This window comes from Cervus canadensis, chromosome X (genome assembly GCF_019320065.1).
Source record: "Cervus canadensis isolate Bull #8, Minnesota chromosome X, ASM1932006v1, whole genome shotgun sequence".
NCBI classification, from domain to species: domain Eukaryota; kingdom Metazoa; phylum Chordata; class Mammalia; order Artiodactyla; family Cervidae; genus Cervus; species Cervus canadensis.
The window spans coordinates 101,741,874-101,752,330 of NC_057419.1; the positions used below are offsets into that span (position 1 = coordinate 101,741,874).

General features: G+C 47.5%; 1 pseudogene; it reads right to left on the reverse strand.

Annotated features, from left to right (window-relative positions):
* Positions 1-8,846: 8,846 nt before the first annotated feature.
* On the reverse strand, positions 8,847-9,639 carry LOC122435676 (annotated as a pseudogene).
* Between the last annotated feature and the right edge of the window lie 818 nt (positions 9,640-10,457).

The following is a 10,457-nucleotide window of genomic DNA, read 5'->3' on the forward strand; positions in this document are numbered from 1 at the left end:
ATACTTATTAGTGTACCTTTAATTTCAGCTGTGGTATTCTTCAGCTCTGTTTGGTTCTTTGTTTTGTTTTCTCAGTTTCATTAAACTTCTCACTTCAGTTCAATTCAGTCGTTCAGTCGTGTCTGAGTCTTTGCAACCCCATGGACTGCAGCACGCCAGGTTTCCCTGTCCATCACCAACACCTGGAACTTACTCCAACTCATGTCAGTCAAGTCGGTGATGCCATCCCACCATCTTATCCTCTGTCGTCCCCTTCTCCTCCCACCTTCAATCTTTCCCAGCACCAGGGTCTTTTCAAATGAGTCAGTTCTTCACATCAGGTGGCCAAAGTATTGGAGCTTCAGCTTCAGCATCAGTCCTTCCAATGAATATTCAGGACTGATTTCCTTTAAAATAGACTGGTTGGATCTCCTTGCAGTCCAAGGGACTCTCAAGAGTCTTCTCCAACACCACAGTTCGAAAGTATCAATTCTTCGGCACTCAGCTTTCTTTATAGTCCAACTCTCACATCCATACATGACTGCTGGAAAAACCTTAGCTTTGACTAGACAGATCCTTGTTGGCAAAGTAATGTCTCTGCTTTTTAGTATGCTGTCTAGGTTGATCATAGCTTTCACTCCAAGGAGCAAGTGTCTTTTGATTTCATGGCTGCAGTCATCAGCTGTAGTGATTTTGGAGCCCAAAAAAATAAAATCTGTCACTGTTAACATTATTTCCCCATCTATTTGCCATGAAGTGATTGGACCAGATGCCATGATCTTAGTTTTCTGAATGTTGAGTTTTAAGCCAACTTTTTCACTCTCCTCTTTCACTTTCATCAGGAGGCTCTTTAGTTCTTCTTCGCTTTCTACCATAAAGGTGGTGTCATCTGCATATCTGAGGTTATTGATATTTCTCCCAGCAATGTTGATTCCAGCTTGTGCTTCATCCAGTCCAGTGTTTCTCATATGTACTCTGCATATAAGTTAAATAAGCAGGGTGACAACATACAGCCTTGACATATTCCTTTCCCAGTTTGGAACCAGTCTGTTGTTCCATGTCCAGTTCTAACTGTTGCTTCTTGACCTGCATACAAATTTCTCAGGAGGCATTTCAGGTGGTCTGGTATTCCTATCTCTTGAAGAATTTTCCATGATTTGTTGTAATCCACACAGTCAAAGGCTATAGTGTAGTAAATAAAGCAGAAGTAGATGTTTTCCTGGAATTTTCCTAATTTTTCAATGATCCAACGGACTTTGGCAATTTGATCTCTGATTCTCTGCCTTTTCTAAATCCAGCTGGAGCATCTGGAAGTTCACGGTTCACGTACTGTTGGAGCCTGGCTTGGAAAATTTGGGGCATTCCTTTGCTAGTGTGTGAGATGAGTGCAATTGTGTGGTGGTTTGAGCATTCTTTGGCATTGCCTTTCTTTTGGATTGGAATGAAAACTGACTTTTTCCAGTCCTGTGGCCACTGTGGAGTTTTCCAAATTTGCTGGCATATTGAGTGCAGCACTTCAAAGGCATCATCTTTTAGGATTTGAAATAGCTCAACTGGAATTCCATCACCTCCACTAGCTTTGTTCATAGTGATGCTTCTTAAGGTCCACTTGACTTTGCATTCCCGGATGTCTGGTTCTAGGTGAGTGATCACACCATTGTGGTTATCTGGGTCATGAAGATCTTTTTTGTATAGTTCTTCTGTGTATTCTGGCCACCTCTTCTTAATCTCTACTGCTTCTGTTAGGTCCATACTGTTTCTGTCCTTTGTTGTGCCCATCTTTGCATGAAATATTCCCTTGGTATCTCTAATTTTCTTGAAGAAATCTCTAGTCTTTCCCATTCTATTGTTTTCCTCTATTTCTTGGCATTGATCACTGAGGAAGGCTTTCTTCACTCTCCTTGCTATTCTTTGGAACTCTGCATTCAAATGGGTGTATCTTTTCTTTTCTCCTTTGCCTTTTGCTTCTTTTCTCAGCTATTTGTAAGGCCTCCTCAGACAACTATTTTGCCTTTTTGCATTTCTTTTTCTTGGGGGTGGTCTTGATCACTGCCTCCTAAATGTCACAAACTTCCATTCATAGTTCATTCGGCACTCTATCAGATCTAATCCCTTGAATCTATTTGTCACTTCTACTGTATAATTGTAAGGGATTTGATTTAGGTCATACCTGAATGGTCTGGTGGTTTTGCCTACTTTCACTATGTGACTTCTCACTATATACATCTATTCTTCTCTCAAATTCTTTCAGCATCTTTATGATCATTACCTTGAACTCTTTATTTGGTAAATTGTTTTCTCCATTTCACTTAGTTTTTCTCCTGGGGTTTTATCTCATTCCTTCAATTGGAACATATTCTGTCCCCACATTTTTCCTAATTAGATATTTTTATTTCTATATCTTTGGCAGGTTGGTTTTATTTCTTGATCTTGGAGTAGTGGTCTTTGGAAGGAGACAACCTATGTATCCCAAAAGTTCCCTGCCCTCTTAGTACCAGAAATGTATGTTCTAGTGTTGCCCTCATGGGGACTGCTTGGTCCCCTCTGTTGAGGCAGGCTGACTGGTGTGGGCAGCCTGGTAGACATGGCTGACCCCTGGTCTGCTTGGTTGCCAGGCCTTGCCTTGTGCAGAGGCTGATGATCACCAGTAGGTGCGGTTGGGTCATGAGGTGTCTGACTTCTGAGACTTGGGTGGTCCCAGGTCTAGTGCCGTCCCACTGGTGGGTGGAGCAGTGTTCTGGGGTGGATGGTTACATGGCCAAGGGTTCCCAGATCTAGTGTTAGCCTGCTGTTGTGTGGAACTCATTCTTGACACAGCTGGTTTCAGGGTCCAGGGTGCCCTGAATCAAGTCTCCTCCTTCTCCTCTGGAAATCCAGCTCCTATGGGGTCCCGGGTCTGCTGCTGGCCCACTAATGGGTGGGCTTGGACCTGACATGGCAGGCTGTAGGGATGCAGTGGACCTGGGGTTGCTTCCTTCTCACTGTTGGGTGCAGTGAGGGTCCTAATGCAACTGGAGTGCTAGTGGGTGGAGCTGTGTCCATGCTCACCTATCTGTTTGGTCTGAGTCTTCCCAGTACTGATGCCAACAAGCTGCCTGGTGGTGCTAAGACATCTTGCTAATAAGTGAGAGGGAGGATTTCAAAATGGCACTTGCCAGCACCCATGTCCTTTGATAAAGCGAGCGCCCTCAAGTGGCTGCCACCAGTAGCTCTGCCCCAGGGTGAGCTCCATTTCCTACTGCCTCTCCAGGAGCTCAGAGATGAGCAGGTGGGTCTCACGCAGGCTCTTTCAAATTACTGCATCCACACAGAGTCTTGGAGTGCATGAGATTTTCTGTATGTACTTGAAGAGTGGAGTCTCTAGCTGCTAAAGCTGTCTGGCTCTCTTAAGAGTAAGACCCACTTCCCTTCAAACCCAAATGTTTTGTGGGCATGTTGTCCCAGTGCATGACCTACAGGCTAGGTGCCCAGCATGGGGCTTGGACCCCTCACTTCCTGGGAAGAACATCTGCAGTGGTGATTATCCTACCGTTTGTGCATTGCCCACCCAGGGTACGGCTCTTGACTATACCATGAGTCTGCCTAGCTTACCCATCCTGATGTGGTTGTCTTTCTATACTATATGTGTGTGTGTGTGTGTGTGTGTGTAAATTTATAATTCTATACATGTTAATTTCCATATATATTTCTATATATAAAATTATATTATTTTCATCACAGACTACTGCTGAATCCTCAGTGTCATACTGTCCCTCAAGAAGACTGTTGAGCTACTAATGGTAAGTTGATCACAATATCTCACTTCCATCCTTGAAGGAGGAGAGGTCTATCTTTGCTGAAATTGATAGGTCCACATTCTAGACGTGAGTTTCACTTCCCCATGTGCAGTGCCTTGTCTGGTGCCACTATTTGAGGTCTCACAGAATGCAGGACTGAGTGACACAGAATATTTCACAAAACCACCCAGGATCAAGAGAACCTCTAATAGGATGCCAGAGGCTCAGAGGGCAAGTGGCCATGAGCTCCAAAGTCACTATCTCAGCCCCCACCTTCCAGAAGCTGCTGGTCTTCTGGAGCAGGGGAATGACTTCTACAAAGCGTACGTGATATGCACACTGGGATATGAGAGTCCATGATGCTGGGGTGTTACCCTTCAGGGACTGAACACACTCAACATCTGTCATCCTTAGTTCCCCCACGAGGTAAGATACATGGTCTTTGAACCAGAGGGTAGAGTGACCCCACTGATCACCACTCCCACTGACCCATGACCCCACTTACCATCACTCACAATGACCCGCAAGGAACTTGTACTTCCAGTCTCCCAAGAGTAGGGTCTATACTTCCACAGCAGGGCTGTCCACATTAGCCACATCTAGCTATTTACATTTGGCTTCACATTATGTTAAGGTAGAAGGCCAGGCCCTGGGACACACTAAGCCCATTTCAGTTCACAATTCCCAGCCTCATGTGGCTACTGGTTACCCTATTGCCGATGGTGACACACGACAGGCTGTTCCCAAAGCCAGAAGGTTCCCCCAGGAGACACGATAGCAGTCCTACTGATCTATGAGTCATGCATGGTTCCCACCTGGGCACTTGGAATCCTCCTTCTAGGGACCAGCACACACAGAGAACTGTCCCCATCCCGGCAGGCAGAGCTGACCTTGATCCTAAGGAGTGTGCGGGTTACTGTGGCACAGGGGGAACAGTGAGGAAACATCTCTAACAGCCAGGTGACGCGTCTTGGGTTCCTGCCCCATTTTATTGGTGAGTTGACAAGTCCAAGAGCAAGGGTCTGAGAAGGGCATCAGGCCCAGGGCTTCAGAACCCTGAGGGACAAAGTCTATATTACCTCACCAAGGAAGCCACTGGAAATCGCTGAGGTCCTTGCTGAGAGTATGGGGGATCTAGAACGGATCTCGGGCAAGAGAGAGTGACCATCAGTTGTGGTGCAGCAGCTGCTGCAACTGGATAGCCCAGCATTTGTCCTGTCTTTCTCTCTGAGCTTCTTTAGGAGGAGAGGAGACCAACCAGAATCCTCAAGGAGCTGTCCTCAGATGAGGTGAACTCTTCAGATGAAGGGAGTGTATGTCAGTGTTGGGAGAGGTGGATTATAGTGGATGCTGTGGTGCCACCCAGATCTCTTCTTTGTCACTAGCCCACTCATTTGCCCAGGGCCACCGGTGTTGGTGGATGAGGACTCAGAGCACAAGTCTTCTGCGGAATTGCCCTCCACTGAAGGGGCTGCCTCCCTGGGGGCAGCTTGTTGTGAGAGACTACTCACAGGACCAATGTGGGGAGGATACAGCAGCCTGACCCCCTCACCTTGATTAGGTTGATCTCTGCAGGGTCTTCCTTTTTGATGTCTGCTTTCTGAAAATTACTATGACCACCGTGCTCTGAAATGGCACCAGAAGTGAATAACAGGATGAAATGCAAGTTAGACACAGAGACTTAGCCTTTGGAGATTGAAGTCATGGGCAGGGGGGATCCCTGTGCCCTGTCCAAAGTTCCAGGAGTTTGACCCCCATGTATTTGTGTTGGTTTCAATCACAAATCTATATCTCAAGGCTTCTGTGCCCTTATGGTTATTTTGGCAAGTCAGAGCCTCTTCTTGTCCCAGTGAATAAACAGAACAGAACTAGTAAGCATTTACCACTACTATTATGATAAAAGTATTTATGCCTCACACAGTGAGGCAGAGGAGTATGAATGGATGGACTCCTAGTTAGATGTTTTCAACTGGCCTCCTGTTTTCATTTCATGGGGCACAAAGAAGTGGGCTTCAGGCTGGATACTTAGAAATGTTAGTATTTTCTGTGACAAAGAATAGGTCGGCTACAGTTGAGGCACTTACAATCAGCCTCCTGTTTGCTCTCTGAAATGAATAAAACAATAGAGACAGCGTAAATAGCCACTGTTTGTCTCTTATAAATACCTAAAGGTAACAGTCATGACAAGGACAGAGGGGTAAAACCCTGTTTGAGTAAAGGATAAAAGGATCTCCACTCCCCCATCTTTTGGGACAAGGGAGACATCAGACATGTGAAAAAAGGCTCCTTGTGGGGCCAAAGTCAAGGGATAATACCAGACCATAGTGAGTCTTGCTCCTCACATAAACCTTCACTTTGAGATCCATCTTGGCTGAGGGGTGTGTGTATGAACGCAGGGAAGTGTCCCAGGGTAGGTCATGTGTGGAAAAAGAAACCAGATAATTGGTCTGAAGGAAGACAAAAATCCAGAAGGACTGCCTTATATAAATGACTTTACTGCCTCTTGACTGTGCTCCTGCTCACCAGGTGTGACATCCACACTCTTTTGCTCCAGGAGTGCATCTCTGCCTTGCTTCTGTCTCAACTAAACAAACCATTTCTTTATGTGATCTCCCACTTCTTGTGCTATGTTTCTAATAATAGAATTTGTAACTGCATTTACAGTTTCTGCCTCTGTGATAAATGCATTTTTCACTGGAAGCAATGATCCATGAAAAAATAGCTTTCAGCCTCTAACCCTTGCTAGTCTGGTGGCTAGGATTCCTGGCTCTCATCCAAGCTACCCAGGTTCAGTTCCTCTGCAGGGAATTAAGATCTCACTTCACATAACTGCTCACTGCTACGTCGAAAGATCAGTGCCACTGGGAGGAGCCCAGGTCCTCACCTTGGCCCTGAATGGGTGGCGCCTGGACAGAGCGTCCATCAGTCAGTCAGGAAGGAGCCTTTCCTGCTTCTTGGGAGCTCAGCCCCATAGATGTGGCACCACTTGCATTCAGAATATCTTTCCACCACATCCCAGATATCAGCACAAATGGGATGCTTTCCCCTCAAACAATGTGCTATTGTTATTTATATGAAAATTTTTTTTTTCTGTTTTTGTATTTAAATTGGTAAATTGATCTTGTATTTATTCCCAACTGTTGTAGGTTTACCTAGGATCCCATGTTCCCTGCATGCAGCTTCCAGGAAGCAGAGGGAGAAGTGATGTGGACAAGGACCTGGAGCCTCTCCCCTGCCCTGCAGTGTATTCGGTCCTCAACAGGCAGCAGCAGGTAGGTATAGCTTGTGATGAACACAATTCCTGTCGGGTGTTGAGGAGTTTCTGGGAAAGCCAACGTGCCTTGAATCTCCAACTATTTCTAGTCACCACGCTATCATCGACACTTTCAAATGCAAGATCTGATTTAGTTTCCAAGTCTCTTGGGAATGTCAGGGAAGGGTCCCCCTGCCTCCCTCCAGTGCTCTTTCTGCCCTTTCCTCTGCAGTGATGCCCTCCCACAGTCTCAGCAGGCTGAGGATGTGCCCCTGCCTCGGGATGTCAGGACGGTCTCCCCCCGGGAGTCCCGGCTGCTTCCGCACGATGGAACTTGCCTGAGCACCTGCACAGGTGCCCATAAGCTCCCTGACAGCCATGACCTTCATGAGGGACAGGTATCAGACAAGAGACAGTGGGAGGACAAGGACAATGGGAGTTTTCTTTATAAAATCCAGCTAGGATATGCACAATGCAGCACTCTTCGCCTCCAAGGAGGGTTCTGATGTGTGTGAATTCAAGTTCAGTATAGATTTTGCCACTGTGATTTCCATAACCCCTCCTCATCTATGGCTTTAGGGCCTGACCACCTAGGAAAGCTGATCCATTAGTTTAAGGGCCCAGGCACCAGTTTCAAATAAGACACTCCATTAAAATCCTATCAAAAGTTTGGGGGGTACTTACCAAGACTTCTTCAAGTATATTCTCCAACACTGAATAGACTAGCAAACCAAAGTCCACTCACCCCTCCCCATTTTGAAAATTTTTGGTGTACTTAGATCAAGCAGCATAAACGGGTTTCTCACTGTTCCTGACCATAGTGCAACTTCCCTTCCTGCCTCAGGAAATTTATCTAGGACAGAAGAGGATCTTCTAATGTGTATGTCCCATTTCAGATTTTCTTCTCATTAATAAGACACTGTGTATAATTCTGGCTGCTGCCACCACCCTGGTTCATTACCATCACCTCTCACAGAATGAACCCAGCTTCCCAAAGCCCCAAACCACCCTGACTCAGGCACCGACACTCAAGTGCTCCTCCTGGACCCTGCCCCAGGTTGCCCTCTTTTGTGGAATTAGGGGATGTCTCTCCACCTTCCTCATGTGACTGCAGCTCTTAGATCATCACTCTAGGTGTTGGGGTGTCCTGCTTCTCCTAGTGCCCCCACTGCTAACACAGGGCCTTCCACAGAGCACAGGCTCCATGAAGGTCTGTGGAATAAATGAGCCAGAGTGGGGCACTTATTAAGTCAGATCAGGCTTTTGGTACTTTCTTAAATAATAACTTGAAAAAATCCAACTGAACAGAGATAGTTTAGCTGTATACAATGACAGACAAGAAGTATAGAGGAACTCACCTCAAATACATTTTATTTCTTAATTCTTACTACGTAATGTCATATTTCCAAAATAGTTATATTCCAATTCCATGTAATCTTGTTCAGGGTCACAAAATAAAATCAAAGTGTTCACAATCACTTTTATGAAACGGAAAAACATCTTGTTCTTGAATTGGGTAAGCACAAACACACTGTGATCAACGCTACTGACATAGTTAAGACACTGAAGCTCATTAAGCCTCCTATTAAAAGGAATAACATTTGAAAAATTCCTAAAGGAAACAGAAGTGAATCTCCATGTCATTGTAGAGAACAGGAAGCCAAAGATGCTACACATCAGTTTCCCCAACTAGCCCAGGCCATCACGACTGAGAAGGCTGAATGTTCCCTCTTCAAACACAGATCAGCCTCCCTTCCTGCCCCCCAAACAAGCTGCTAGACATGGGCCTGAAAGGAGCCATGCTGCTGCTCTGGCTCAGGGCCCCCCTTCCTCCTCCCTCACACCTTTGCACACCGGGGTGGGAAGAACCTGGGACCCCTTGCATTGACCCTGCGCAGATAGTCCTTGACTTGCTGGTTGCTGGTCTCTGCATAGGCCCAGAGACCGCACAGGAACTCATAGCGAGCAGGGTGGCTGTAAGGCACCTGACAGTACTGCAGGTACCCCGCCTGCACCCACACTTGGGTCAGCAGCTCCTTGGGCTCCCCATAGACATAGTGCTCTATCCCAGCAAATACCCCTATCTTGCTGAGTGCTCCCTAGACCTTCTCCTCATGGACCCGGTCCCCTGCTAGGAGAATCAGGCTCAGGGCCATCATCAGGAGGCCAGCCTTTGGCATGCTCTGCCCATCCCTCTGCATCTCATTGAGGGTGAAGCCCAGGGTAGGGACCGTGACATAGATGTGCTCTCTGTGGTCCACCTCTTTCATATCCAGGCAAAAGACCAGCTACAGACACTGCATGGCTTTATGGAAGACCACCAGGAAGTGAGCCTGGTTATCCCTGAGGACAGCATTCAGCATTTCAGCCTGGAAAATCGGCTCCTTGGTGCCATACATAAGGAGCAGGAACTCCAGTAGTTCAGACGTCATCACATTCAGAGCCTGCTTGAGCAAGATCTCTGCATCCACGGCAGCAGAGGAAGATGAGACTGGAGGGGAAGAGGGCAGAGGGGTTGAGGCATCCTTCGCCTTAGCTCCCAGGAGCAGTGCCTCCACTGGGCCCTGGGGCTGGATTTGGCCTGAAGGTGTCCTCGGGACTGCAGAGCTCATTCATTGGGACCACGTGCATGATGACTGGGGTCTTGTGCCCAGTGAGGGTGTGGCAGTGGAGACCACTGACCTGGGAAAGAGAGAGAGTGTGAATGGTCTCAGTTCTGAAATGGGCCATGGGTGGCGATTGTCCCATCCACCATGTTGAAACCCCGTCATTTTCACAAGGTCCCCAGACTCTCTGAGACTCGGATGTCAGGAAATCCTGCACATGGTCGTCCCGCCCGGGGACTCAGTTCTCCCTCAGGTACCTCACCTTGCCTCCAGTCCAGACCTGGGATTCTCGCCTCTCCAAAACTGAAGCCCCGCCCATTGTACCAGGGTCCCAGTCTCTCCAAGTCCTGGATATCAGGAAGTCAGACCATGCCTGTATCGCTCGTTCTACCCCACTGTTGCCCTGGGCTGACAACAGAGATGGGCGACTCTGAGGTCTCCTCTGATTGCAGTCCATGGTACCCTAGTCCTCCCTCAGGGTCCTCAACTTGACACACCACAGGATCTGGGAATCGGCCCACCTGAGTCCCCACCTCATATGCAAAGTCCCCAGTCTGAGACCAGGATGTCAGGAAGCCCTCCCCCTGTTTCAGGACCCCAAGTTGAGATCCGGATATCAGGAAGTGAGACCACATATGTTGGGCTCATCCTACCCCTGGGCCACCAAGGAGCGACAGCAGCAAAAGGCTTCTCTGAGGTCTCTGATTGGGTTCCATGGTCCTTTCAGTCCTCCCTCAAGATCCTCAGCTTGACTCCCTGCCTGAGCTGGGATTCTTCCCTCTACCCATCTTAGGCCACTCGCCCATACCAGAGCCCCAGCCTCACTGATACTCAGATGTCTAG